Genomic DNA, 12,928 nt, shown 5'->3' with positions numbered 1-12,928 from the left:
GGAGTGCTAGCACAGGAGCTGTTGGAGATGGGGGGGGGGGGTCTTCTTATGATCAATCAGGGTACCAGGATGCATAGCCCCGTCCTGCCCACCCGCCTCATCGCGGTTCTTCATCCAAGGATGCAACACTTGATGGAAAACACCTGTATTTGGGGGGAGGGATTTTGTTTGAACATGTTTAGGCTTTTTTTTTTTTTTAAAGATTTTATTTATTTATTTATTTGAGAGGTAGAGTTACAGACAGTGAGAGGGAGAGACAGAGAGGTCTTCCATCCGCTGGTTCACTCCCCGCAAGTGGCCGCAACGGCTGGAGCTGAGTGGATCCGGAGCCAGGAGCTTCCTCCAGATCCCCCACACTGGTGCAGAGGCCCAAGCACTTGGGCCATCTTCCACAGCTTTCCCAGGCCATAGCAGAGAGCTGGATCAGAAGAGGAGCGGCCAGGACTAGAACCCATGTGGGATGCTGCAGGAGGAGGATTAACCTACTGTGTAGGCTTTTTGCTTGCTTGCTTGCTTGCTTGCTTTTTTTTTTTTTTTTTTTTTTTGTCCTTTTATCTTTTTCTTGTCCAGAATCCTTAAACAATACTATGTAAGGATTATTTACATAACATTTACATTGCACTGGGTATTTTAAGTAATCTAGAGGTAGTTAAGTATGCTGGTTGGTGTGTGTAATTTATATGCAAATACGAGTGCTTGAGCAGAGGGGGTTTTGTCTTCTGCAGGGTCCTGGAGGCAGGCAGTGCTCCATAGAAAAGGACCACTACATTTCTTATGCTGGAATGTGGTTTTATTTGTTTAAAGATTTTTTAAAAGTATTTTTAAAGATTTATTTATTTATTTCAAAGTCAGAGTTACACACAGAGAGGAGAGGCAGAGAGAGAGAGGTCTTCCATCTGCTGGTTCACTCCCCAGATGGCCACAATGGCTGGAGCTACGCCTATCTGAAGCCAGGAGCCAGGAGCTTCTTGCGGGTCTCCCACGTAGGTACAGGGGCTCAAGGATTCGGGCCATCTTCTGCTGTTTTCCCTTCTTCTATTTTCCCAAGCCATAGCAGAGAGCTGGGTCAGAAGTGGAGCAAGTCAAATGGTTGACAATTTTGCTTTCTACAAGACTTGAAGGAGAGCCTAATTAGTTGTCAACAAATACATCATTTTGGGGGGCCGGCATTGTGGCATAGCAAGTAAAGCCACCGCCTGCAATGCTGGCATCCCGTATGGGCGCCAGTTGTCCTGGCTGTTCCACTTCTGAAAACAGCTCCCTGCCCAGGTGTTTGGGCCCCTGCCACCCACGTAGGAGACCGGACAAAAGTTCAAGGCTCCTGACGTGGGCCTCATATGCAGAGTGAACCAGCGGGTGGAAGATAGTTCTCTGCCTTTCACATAAATGAAAAAATCTGTTAAAAAGTAAAAATGGTTTTTGATGGTAGATCGCTATGGGATTTTAGCTGCCTGTCATCACATTGCTGGAACAAGACTCCTTCTGTTCCCACCAGCTTCTCTGAGTGCAGAAAGTTTCAGGCTACTCAGCAGCCAGTGTTCTGCAGTTAAGTGTTTAACACTGAGCTGGGGACAGCAGCGAGGACAACTTTGTAACATTTGCCAAAGTCTGTAGTGTAAATACTTCCCCCGTGGCTGATCTCAGGTTACTAATGAGATGTCACAGGTCATGCAGGTAGGAATGTGGGCATAGCTAGCAGTAAAGTGCAGTGAGATTATTATAAAGGGGTGAGCTCTAAATATGGATTTCCATTGTTTTCAAAATAATTTATTCAGAGCGGACTTCTGGCTTGGGACATTCCTGTATCAGAGTGCCCAGGTAGGAGTCCCACCTCTGCTTCCATTCCAGCTGCCCATTAATGTGCGCCCTGAGAAGCAGCTGTGATGGCTCTGCCACCCACATGGGAGACCCAGTTGGAGTTCCTGACTCCTGGCTTTGGCTGGCCTAGCCCTGACTATGCAAGCATTTCGGTAATGAGCCAACAGATGGAAGATTTCTACCTTTCAAATGAAATGAAAATAAATAAAAAATTAAATAATATATTTAACTATACATTTATGTAATTTCATTCTAAGTAATAATTTCCTTAACAATCAACATGGAAAATTCCCAAAAATTGACCCTCATGAACCACTACAGACTGGCTTGACAACTTTTTTTAAGATTTATTTATTTGAAAGGCAGAGTTACAGAGAGAAAAGAGGCAGAGACAGAGAAATCTTGTACCTACTGGTTCACTCCCCAGATGGCCACAACAGCTGGAGCTGGGCCAAGTTGAAGCCAGGAGTCTGGAGTTCCATCTGCATCTCCCATGTGGGTGCAGTGACCCAAGCACTTGAGCCATCTTCCACTGCTTTCCCAGGTGCATTAGCGAGGAGCTGGATTGGAGGTGGATCAGCTGAAGCTCAAATGGGTGCCCATATGGGATGTCAGTGTCAGCAGCTTACCCACTGCTCCACCACACTGCCCCCATTCGCATATGTTTAAATGGATAGTTACAAGTATCTCATTGCTTCAGCATTTAATTCAGTTGGACACATTGAAAAGAATGATGGAACCATTTTATGTTTAAAGTGCATAAATGTACAATATGCAGGAAACTAGAACCTTTGCAACTATTTAAACTTTTGATGAAAAATGTTAGCTGTCAACTAAAGAAACTGTGCCAGGGAATATATAGTGTTTAAATAATCATTGAGAAAGTACACCAGGAAAAATGCGGGGTGTGGCTCATTTAGACAGTGGAAATTGTTCCATAAAACTGTCCCAGTGCCCTGGAATTAAGACATTCATTTTCCTTTCTCCAAGTTCTGAGACTCTTCTTTGAACACATGTGGCATATTTGAGTGTACTTATGGATGGAGTTATGGGGTTTCAAACTGGACTCCTTGGAGGCCGGACTTACATGAATGGTCAGTACTGTAGGGTATGTGTCTCCGTGTGCATTATTCTGGAGCAAGGAACTTCAAATCCACAGACCCACAAAGAAGTCCTGACCCCAAAGAGTTAAAAACAATTTGACCAAGAACTGAGGTTCTTTGAGAAGTTCTGTTGGATTCTTCCTTGGCTTCTAGAAAACAGAATGCAATAGTCACAGATTTGTAGTAGAACTGAAGTTCCCAATTTTCTGCATGGGGCGGAAATACAATAATAATAATAAAAGCCAACCAAACAAAATGCACCCAGTGTTTAGGGTCAAAGTCCCAGTTCTAGGTCTTAACCACTTGGCGGAAAGTTTGAAGATCACTCTACTCCTCTGTGAAATGGGAACACTTCCCTTGTGGGCATTAGGAGAGTGGAGTAAGGCGGTGCGGCAGGCATACAGCAAAGCCCCCCTATGTTGGGGCCCCCGCCCTTATTCTCCACCCCCTGACATGGGGTCAGTTTGGGGAACCTCGTGAGTCAAACGTGATATAGCCTCCTCTGGTTTCCTTTCAGGCCAATCAAAATGATTCAGGTCCTAAAAAGGCACCCCCCAACACACACACACAAACATACACACGCGCCCCAGGAAGCTCAAAAAGGAGCTGAGTCCCAGCCTAAAACCAGGGTGAAGGTGTCCCCTTGTCTCAGACCTCCTAAGCCAAAGTTAACCCAGGCTGTGTGCATCCTGGAACGTGCAGACACCAAGTGCAAGGTGCTACAGGCACCTCCCCTGGAACTTAAAGTGCTCTGTCTCCCCCTCTCTGGGGAGGCATCCTCCTCTTGATAGAGATTGAGAGCACAGGCTGCAATTCTGGCTTGTGTGGTCTGGAGCAAGACACGAGCCCGCCCTGTGCCTCAGTTTCCTCATTTGTAACTTGAAGGTCATTATAGTTCTTAACAGCCTAAGAATGTGGTGAGGAAGATGCTTAGCACAATCTCTAGCACATAAATGTTATCAGCTCTTGTAGTTAGGAGAGGTCTGGGTGTGGAGTCACTCTCTCCCTAGCAGCTCCCTGCACACAGTAAATAACCCGTAGTCATATCACCACTGTCAGAACACAGAGGGCTGGGGACAGGGGGTTCTCTCTCCTGGAAAAGTGCCAGTCCTCTTTGGTCTCCCTGACTCCTTGCAAATCTCTCTCCTTGTACAGATAATGACAGCCTGGAGTTTCCAGAGGCTGTGGAATGTCCAGCCACTGCCTTGCATAACCACAGAAACGGAGAACAGCAGGGCCAGAAGGATCCTTCTAGACTGTTCAGTCCCACAGTACCTCCATTGTCAGGCGACAGAGAGCCACGCACCAAGCAAACCTCCATGGAGGGATTTTGAAGACTTCTAAAAATAGCCCCTCCATCAATTCTTTGTTTGCTTTGCTTTATTTTTTCTTCTAACATTTTCCTTACCTGACATCATGCATTCATTTTTTTTTTTAATTTGCTTATCATCTTCTAGTCCCAGCAGAAGTGAAGTTTCATGAAGGTGGAGACACTTTCTTGTTCATGACTATATCCCTAGCACCATGCCCGAGGTTGGGCACAGGTTGGTGTTCGATAAATGTTTGCTGTGTGGATGAGTAGAAGACTGCCATTGGATGTTTTTTCCTAGACGCTCAGGCACAGTAATGCACTCCTGTGGCCAATGATCCAACAGACAGCTGGCGAACATCTTGTGTGTGAGAGGCGTTTTGATAAACCCTAGTGAAGGAGACACTGCCCTTGCTCTCAAGAGGCTCCCTAGTGTTACAAATTTTATGAAAATTGTGACTTTGGTTAATAAAATAATTTGTAAAATTAAAAAAAAAAGCTCCTTGATTGGTAACCAATAGCTGCCAGGTATTTTTTTTTTTTAAGATTTGTTTATTTATTCAAAAGTCAGAGAGAGGGAGAGATGGAGAGAACGAGATCCTCCATCCTCTGGTTCACTCCCCGGATAGCTGCAACAGCCAGGGCCACGAGCCAGGAGCCAGGAGCCATCTTCCACTGCTTTCCCAGGCCACTATTAGGGAGCTGGATCAGAAGTAGAGTAGCTCGGACTCGAACTCGTGCTCATCTGGAATGCCGAGGCCACACGGTTTTATCCACTATGCTACAATGCCGGCCTCAGCTGCCAGTGGTACAGTAGGATAAGGATCTGCTACAGTCCAAGGTCAAGGCTGGAACGTCCTATGCATCTTCTCTGTCTTAGCCTATTTCTTGCCATTGCGAGGAAACATGCTTCACTCAAGACCCCTTAGGAAAAGGGGGCTTAGGAGTCATTGGGAGGAATGGGAAGGCTTAAGACTAAAGCCAACATGGGGCCTGCGCTGTGGCCTAGCAGGTAAAGCCACTACCTGCAGTGCCACCATCCCATATAGGCGCCGGTTTGAGACCCAGCTGCTCCACTTCCAATCCAGCTCTCTGCTATGGCCTGGGAAAGCAGTGGAAGATGGCCCAAGTCCTTGGGCCCCTGCACCCATGTGGGAGACCTGGAAGAAGCCCCTGGCTGCTCCTGGCTTTGGATCAGTGCAGCTCCAGCCATTGTGGCCATCTGGGGAGTAAACCAGCGGATGGAAGACCTCTCTCTCTCTCTCTCTCTCTGTCAGTCCCCCTCTATCTTTATTTACTTTCAAGTAAAGTAAATAAATCTTAAAAAAAAAAAAAAGACTAAAACCAACGGGAAATCATCATGAAATTAAGAACTGAGTTGACGCCATAGGTTACAGTCTGATCTCCAGGTCTACCTGGTCTTCACTGGAGGCATCTCTTCCTTTTCCTGGATGTGTGTCTTCGCTTCTCCTGACTTAAGAGGCTCTCCCAGTCTGAAGGGGGGGAGTGGGGGTGTGGGGGGAGGGGTGGGGAAGACAGTCTGGTTGGCTTGGCCGATGGCCTGCGTCGTTCCTTGAGGGCGTGCCTGCAGGCCAGGCCACTGACTGGATGATGAGCTGGCCTAGAGGGTGAACATCTTCCAGCTGTACGAGACCTTGAGCAAGGGTGTGTTTAGTTAGAAGACAGTGTTGAAGGTCATCCTCAGCTGGCCCTGTGCGGTCCGTGGTCAGCGTTATCTCTCTGTAACAAATGAAAAAGCAGGATGAGAGAGGAGAAATGACACAAGGCTGCCCCAGCTGGTCTGCAAACCCATGGTGAAGAAATGCGTGCTCCTGCTGCAGTCCACGGACAGTCAGAGGCTATTTGTTATGCAGCAAAAGCTGACCAGTGCAGGATTCAAACTCAGGTTTCTTTGATTCCGTCTGCCTCCTCCTGCTGTCCCACTGAGTGCACAGCCCTGATTTCTCTCCTCCCTCAGGAACATTTTTGAAGTGTCTGGTTCTTAATGGAGCAGAGCAGAAGATGCTGGGAAAGGGCCTGTATCCAAGAGACAACCAGGGTAGGCATTTGGTGCCGACGCTGAGATACCGTTTGGGGCGCCTGCATCTCCTATTCGAGTGCCTGGGATTGAGTCTCAGCTCTGCTTCCAATTCCAGCTTCCTGCTAATGTGCGCTCTGGGAGGCAGCAGGGGATGGCTCAGCTGCTTGGGTCCCGGCAACCCTTGTAGGAGAGCTGGATGAAATTCTGGGTTTCACTTGACTGTTGCAGGCTTCTGGGGGAGTGAATCAGCTGATGGAAGATCTCTCTCTGCCTGCCCGCCTGTCTCTCTGCCTTTCAAATTAAAAATAAATAAATAAAAATTTAGAGAAAGAGAAACCACTGCAGGTGCTCAGAGTTCAGCCATCACTGGTAAGCCTGGCATTGTGCAGCCTCTGTAGGGAGAAGGTTTTCCAAAACCCACTGGCCAGGAGTCTTGGAACACAGAAAGCCTGTTTGCAGAGCCACTTTGGGTAAAGGGAGGAGCAGAGAGATGTTGGACTACAAAGACAGACACTGCAGACATCTCTCGCCCAGGGCTGTTCCAGCCATGAGACCCACCACACCCCGGCTGTGTGAGTCACTTCCTGTTTGAGCCTCAGTTTCTTCCCCTGTAAGGCAGGGAGAATGGTCAGCCCGCCCTCCCAGGGGCTGTTGGGACAGTAAGATGAAGCCATGGAGGTGAGTGCTCAATGTGGACTGTCAGGTCCAGTGCTAGGGAAGAGGCAGTGGGAAGTCACACTGATCTGGGCCAGAGTTCAGCTCTGTTAACCCCCCGCAGTGTGGCTGGGTGTAAGTGGGGCTCCTCCTCTGAGCCTCGGTTTCCCTACCTGCTAAGTGAGACTATTATGGTACCTACAACCAGGCTGGTGCTGTGGTGTAGCCAGCAAAGCTCCCGCCTGCAGTGCCGCCATCCCATAAAGGTACCGGCTAGAGTCCTGGCTGCTCCACTTCCAATCAACTCCCTGCTAATGCACCTGGGAAAGCAGTAGAAGATGGCCCAAGTGCTTGGGCCCCTGCACCCATGTGGGAGACCTGGAAGAAGCTCCTGGCTCCTGGCTTCAGATCGGCCCAGCTCTGGCCATTTGAAGAGTGAACCAGCAGATGGAAGACTTCTCTCTTTCTCTCTGTCTCTGTCTCTCTGTAACTCTGCCTTTCAAATTAAGTAAATAAATATTTTTTAAAAAAATTCATAGAAAATGGAACTAAAAGATAAGTTTATTTTTTTTAAAAAATCCAGCATTTTAATGCATATATAGAAATTTTAAAAAGTATCTACAGCCCACTGCTTTTTTTTATTTTTATTTTTTTTATTTTTTGACAGGCGGAGTGGATAGTGAGACAGAGAGAAAGGTCTTCCTTTCCACTGCTTTTTTTTTTTTTAAGATTTATTTATTTATTTATTTGAAAGTCAGAGTTACACAGAGAAAGGAGAGGCAGAGAGAGAGGTCTTCCATCCGCTGGTTCACTCCCCAGTTGGCTGCAATGACTGGAGCTGTGCTGATCTGAAGCCAGGAGCCAGGAGCTTCTTCCGGGTCTCCCACACGGGTGCAGGGGCCCAAGGACTTGGGCCATCTTCTACTGCTTTCCCAAGCCATAGCAGAGAGCTGGATCAGAAGGAGCAGCCGGGACTCGAACCAGCGCCCATATGGGATGCTGGCGCTTCAGGCCATAGCGTTAACCCACTGCACCACAGCGCCGGCCCCATGCTTGTTTTAGAAATTAAATAAGCATTACATGAGATTCTGGCGCTCAGCAAACATGCCTCCTCAAACACGGATGCACGCACAGCCCTTAAAGACACCTGGGTGACAAAATGTTCTTAGTCTGGAAATAAAACAGGCAGCCAATGAGCGCTCTCTGCAGCTTCCCTCCCAGGAGAGGCGCCCACTGGCCCAAGTCCAGGATGGTCGCTGATGTGGAGGACAGGCAGCCAAGTGCTCGCCTCCCACGCAGAGTTTCCGAAAAGTGCGAGCACAGAGTTGCATAACCTGTCCCTGGGACACGTGTCTGCTGAAGTGTCTTCACAGCCTCCAAAAGGGGAAATGCCACGGGCAGGAGGGCAGCTCCGGGAAGGGAGCAGCGAGGGGCGGGCGAGCTGGGAGCCGGGGAGCCACTGTGGAACTAGGAAGATAAAGGATCTCATTTACTGAGCTCCTACTATGTGCCTGGCCCCGGGCTCCCCCTGTCTGATACCTAACTAAACCCTGCCATAAATCTGAGAAATCAGGGATTTCCTCTCCCGCATACCAAAGGAAGAAATAATTATAATAATTAATATTGCTAATGTTCATACAACAGCAAAAGGTTATCAGGCAGTGGGCTAAGCACACTTGGGGTTAAGACAACCCCTAGGGGCCAGTGCCGTGGCTCACTTGGCTAATCTTCCACCTGTGGCGCCGGCATCCCATATGGGCGCTGGTTCTAGTCCCAGTTGCTCCTCTTCCAGTCCAGCTCTCTGCTGTGGCCCGGGAGGGCAGTAGAGGATGGCCCAGGTGCTTGGGGTCCTGCACCCACATGGGTAGACCAGGAGGAGGCACCTGGCTCCTGGCTTCGGATCAGCGCAGTGCCAGCCATAGTGGCAATTTGGGGAGTGAACCAACGGAAAGGAAGACCTTTCTCTCTGTCTCTCTCACTATCTATAACTCTACTTGTCAAATTAAAAAAAAAAAAAAAAACACACCTGGGCACCATTCTTTTTTTTTTTTTTTTTTTTTTAAAGGCAGAGTGACAGAGAGAGAATGGAGACACAGAGAGATCTTCCATGCCTGCAATGGCTGGGGCTGGGTCAGGCCAAAACCGGGAGACTGGAACTCCACCCAGGTGTGCAATGTGGGTGCCAGGGCCACAAGGACGTGGGCCATCCTCCACTGCCTTCCCAAGCACATCAGCAGGGAGCAGACTGGGAAGCAGAGCAGCCAAGACTTGAACCAGCGCTCCGATGTAGGATGCCTGCACTGCAAACAGCAGCTTAGCCCCTGCACCCCAGCATCGGCCCCCTGGTGCCCATTTTATAGAAGAGGAAATCAAGTCCTGCCCAGAGAGATGGAATACTTCCTCTCAAGGTCACCCTACAAGACAGGAGAGCCAGGACTCAAGTCTAAGCAAGTCCCCAAACCCAGGAATCCATGCAAGGACATTTCTCAAGGATTTATGGGGGTGGGGTCAGAAATCGAGCCCAGTGGGCGTTGTCCTTACATGCCCACAATGGGGGCTTAGTGTGGGAATGACGAAAGGGATCAAGTGACCGCAGGCACTCCCCTCCCCGCCACTGGGAGGACAGTTTGTCCCAGCTGGTAACTGTTGGTCACTCTGCCCCTGACCTAAAGTTGAACATTTCATTCATAATTTGGGAACCACAGACTTGGCAGTGTGGGAAAGGCCTGTGGAGACAGGCTATTCTAGTCCAACCCCCTCATATGACAGATGGAAAAAAAAAACAAACCCTGGAGCCCAACAAGAGCTGTGGATATGCCAAGGTCACAGCGGTTTTCTGTTAGAGAGTTTGTTCTGGGGTCAACGACGGATCACGTTCTGCAGTTACCAAAGGTGGTCACACCTCTGACTCACTTAGCGAGTTCTTTAAATACACACATGTCTGCACGCTGCTCTTGGAAATTTAGATTTTGCAACAAAGCCTGAGAATCTGAATGTGTAACGTGCTTCTCAGATGATTCAGAAGGCACAGGGCCATGAGCTGCGTTTAGAAATCAGAGTCCAGTGCCCCACTTTGATTTTATAGATTGGGATTCCTGGGATCCAGCAAAAGGCTAGCCCAGGGCCTGCAGCGGGGCAGTGGGACTGTCCTAGATCCCTGGTCTCGACCAGGCTGCCCACAGTCAAATTTTGGAAACGGGCCCAGGAGATCGGCACAGGGTGCTGCTGTGGTTTTCCCCCAGTTTTGGTTTCCTTCTCGGATCTGAATTAAGACGCACGACGGTGCCTGCTTCCGGGGCCCGGCAAGGCAGGCATCCAAGAGCCCGGCTTCTGAAGGGAAAGGCAAACAGCAGGAAGCTCCGTCGCCTGCCCAGCGGGGGTTTTCCCAGAGGAGAGGGCCCGCTCCAGGGGTGACGTCAGACAGCAGCAATTCAGCTGGCCCTGCTGTGGTAAGCTACCTGGGTGCTTCCGTTTCCGGAGAACGGGTAGGCAGAGCCTTCCTTGTGGAGGAGGTGGGGGTGGAGTGGGCCCAGCTGTGCTGTGAAGGGGCAGACCGACTCCAGGAAAGGCCACACATTCCAGCTCCGGGCGGGAAGACAGCACCAGCACTTTTCCTAAACCTCTCCCACCTCTGCCTGGTCCCTCGCCCCGGGGTGACCTGAGCTCAGAGATCCACTGCTGCTTTTCCACTTTCCACTACTGCACCATCTGACTGCCTCGCTGTCCCTGTCTCTCTCCTTCATTCTCCCTCCCTCCCCCACTTCCTCCCTTCCATCTTTGATTTGGTGTTGGGAGTCAGTTGCCTGGGTTTGCATTCCTGTGAGCTCTCTGACCTGGGCAGAGTCACGGCCCCTTCCTGAGCACGAATCTCATCACCTGTAAAAAAGAAGGACAATGGGAGCCGGCGCTGTGGCACAGCGGGTAAAGCTGCCACCTGCAACTCTGGCATCCCATATGGGCGCCGGTTCGAGTCCTGGCTGCTCCACTTCTGATCCAGCTCTCTGCTAATGTACCTGGGAAAGCAGTGGGGAGATGGCCCAAGTCTTGGAAGCTCCTGGCTCCTGGCTTCAGACTATCCCAGCTCTGGACTTTGAGGCCATTTGGGGAGTGAACCAGCAGATGGAAAATCTCTCTCTCTTCCTCTGTAACTCTGCCTTTAAATAAGTAAATAAATAAATCTTAAAAAATAAAAAGGGGATGAGAATCGACTGCACATTTTCTTCCCAAACTGTACTTTATATGTTGTATGTGTACATGGGTGCAAATTGTTGAAGTCTATGCTTAGCATGGAGTTGATCCTCTGTATATAAAGTCATACTAAAAATGAACCATAATGAAGAAGGAGATGGGAGAGGGAGAGGGAGGTGGTATGGGAGCTGGGGGGGCATGGGGGAATCATAGATTCCTAAAGTTGTATCCATAAAAAATGCATTCATTAAATGAAAACTAAAAAAGGGGGGGGGACAGTAGCTACCTCCTTAGATTGTGAGGGTTAAACAAGATCATGTAGGCACTTAATACACAGAAGATGCTTTCTCACAAACACTCGGTCATGTGGGTAACCAGTGGACCAGAGGAATCTGAATATATGTTTTTCTGAGTTGCACTGAGATGACTAAAAGATGGTTGAGCTGGAAAGCACCTCGGAAGTCTTAGGCCTTAATAACTCCCACACTGCAGCCCGGAGAGAACTGCTTACAGTATTTCCAAACGATAAGGGAAATCACTTAGCACTCAGTAAAGCCTCAAGTTGCTTTACTTTTGTCTGGAATTGTATCAACTCAAGGTGATACCAAGGCTGTCACACGCTGTTCAGGAATTCTGATTGGTGATGGCATGAGTCTTTGATAGCTTTTTTTTAATGGGAAAATAATTGGTGGAGGGTAGATTAAATGTTGGAAAACGTTAATCGTCTCCAACTCCTCGTTTCATAAACAGAGAAGCTGAGGTTTAAAGGAGGAAGTGGCTTTCTGGTCCCACAACTACTAAGTGGTGGACCTGGCTCCAGGATCTCTCTCCTTTCCACTCCAGAGAGGGCCGCCCTAGGATTAATGAAGCTGAGGGGCTCCGGTGGCTGGGGCAGGAATACAGTGAGTCATCGGGGGCTGGCGCTGTGGCATAGCGGGTAAAGCCGCCACCTGCAGTGCCGCCATCCTATAGGGGCGCCAGTTCGAGTCCTGGCTGCTCCACTTCTGATCCAGCTCTCTGCTATAGCCTGGGAAAGCAGTAGAAGATGGCCCAAGTGCTTGGGCCCCTGCACCTGCATGGGAGACCTGGAAGAAGCTCTTGGCTCTTAGCTTTGGATCGGCATAGCTCTGGCCATTGTGGCCAATTGGGGGGTGAACCAGCAGATGGAAGACTCCTCTCTCGCTCTCTCTCTCTGTCTCTCCTCTCTCTGTGTAACTCTGACTTTCAAATAAGAAATTAAAAAAAAATGAGTCATCAGCTTGCTGTTGCCCTTTCTCTGTTCTTGACTCATTCGGGAAATATTTGCTCACTGCCCACGATTCAGACTTGGGGGCAAGGGCAGAGATAAAATGGTATGGCATCAGGCAGTGCTAGAAGTGACTTCAGAGTGATTGGATCCCTGCCTCATAAACACCCCTCATCCTGACCGAGGGCAGGGACCGTCTCACGTGTACATGTCCTATAGTTCCTGGGACCCAGTAGGCACCAAATCAATCATGCAGTGTTGGATACACCTGGATTCTTTTCTTTTTTCTTAAAGTAAGTCCTTATTGTTTAAAGATCTTATTTATTTGAGAGGTAGAGTTATAGAGCGAAGGAGAGACACAGAACGAGGTCTTCCGTCTGCTGGTTCACTCCCCAAATGGCCACAACGGCTGGAGCTGTGCCGACCCGAAGCCAGGAGCCAGGAGCTTCTTCTAGGCACCCACGTGGGTGCAGGGGCCCAAGGACTTGGGCCATTTTCCACTGCTTTCCCAGGCCACAGCAGAAAGCTGGATTGGAAGTGGAGCAGCCCGGATACTGACAGGCGCCCAT

At 49.2% G+C, this 12,928-nt stretch overlaps 1 long non-coding RNA gene across 1 annotated transcript; it reads left to right on the top strand.

Annotated features, from left to right (window-relative positions):
* The first annotated feature begins 528 nt into the window (after positions 1 to 528).
* On the top strand, positions 529 to 4,728 carry LOC138844286 (uncharacterized). The gene is made up of 2 exons (XR_016216528.1): positions 529 to 2,912; positions 4,077 to 4,728. It is a non-coding gene; the product is annotated as an uncharacterized LOC138844286 (long non-coding RNA).
* The last annotated feature ends 8,200 nt before the right edge of the window (positions 4,729 to 12,928 follow it).

The sequence above is a fragment of the Oryctolagus cuniculus genome, chromosome 11 (genome assembly GCF_051225735.1).
Source record: "Oryctolagus cuniculus isolate XC-2025 breed Fujian yellow rabbit chromosome 11, ASM5122573v1, whole genome shotgun sequence".
Lineage (NCBI taxonomy): Eukaryota > Metazoa > Chordata > Mammalia > Lagomorpha > Leporidae > Oryctolagus > Oryctolagus cuniculus.
Note: the sequence above shows the minus strand (reverse complement) of the source record. Positions and strands in the feature narration are given on the sequence as shown.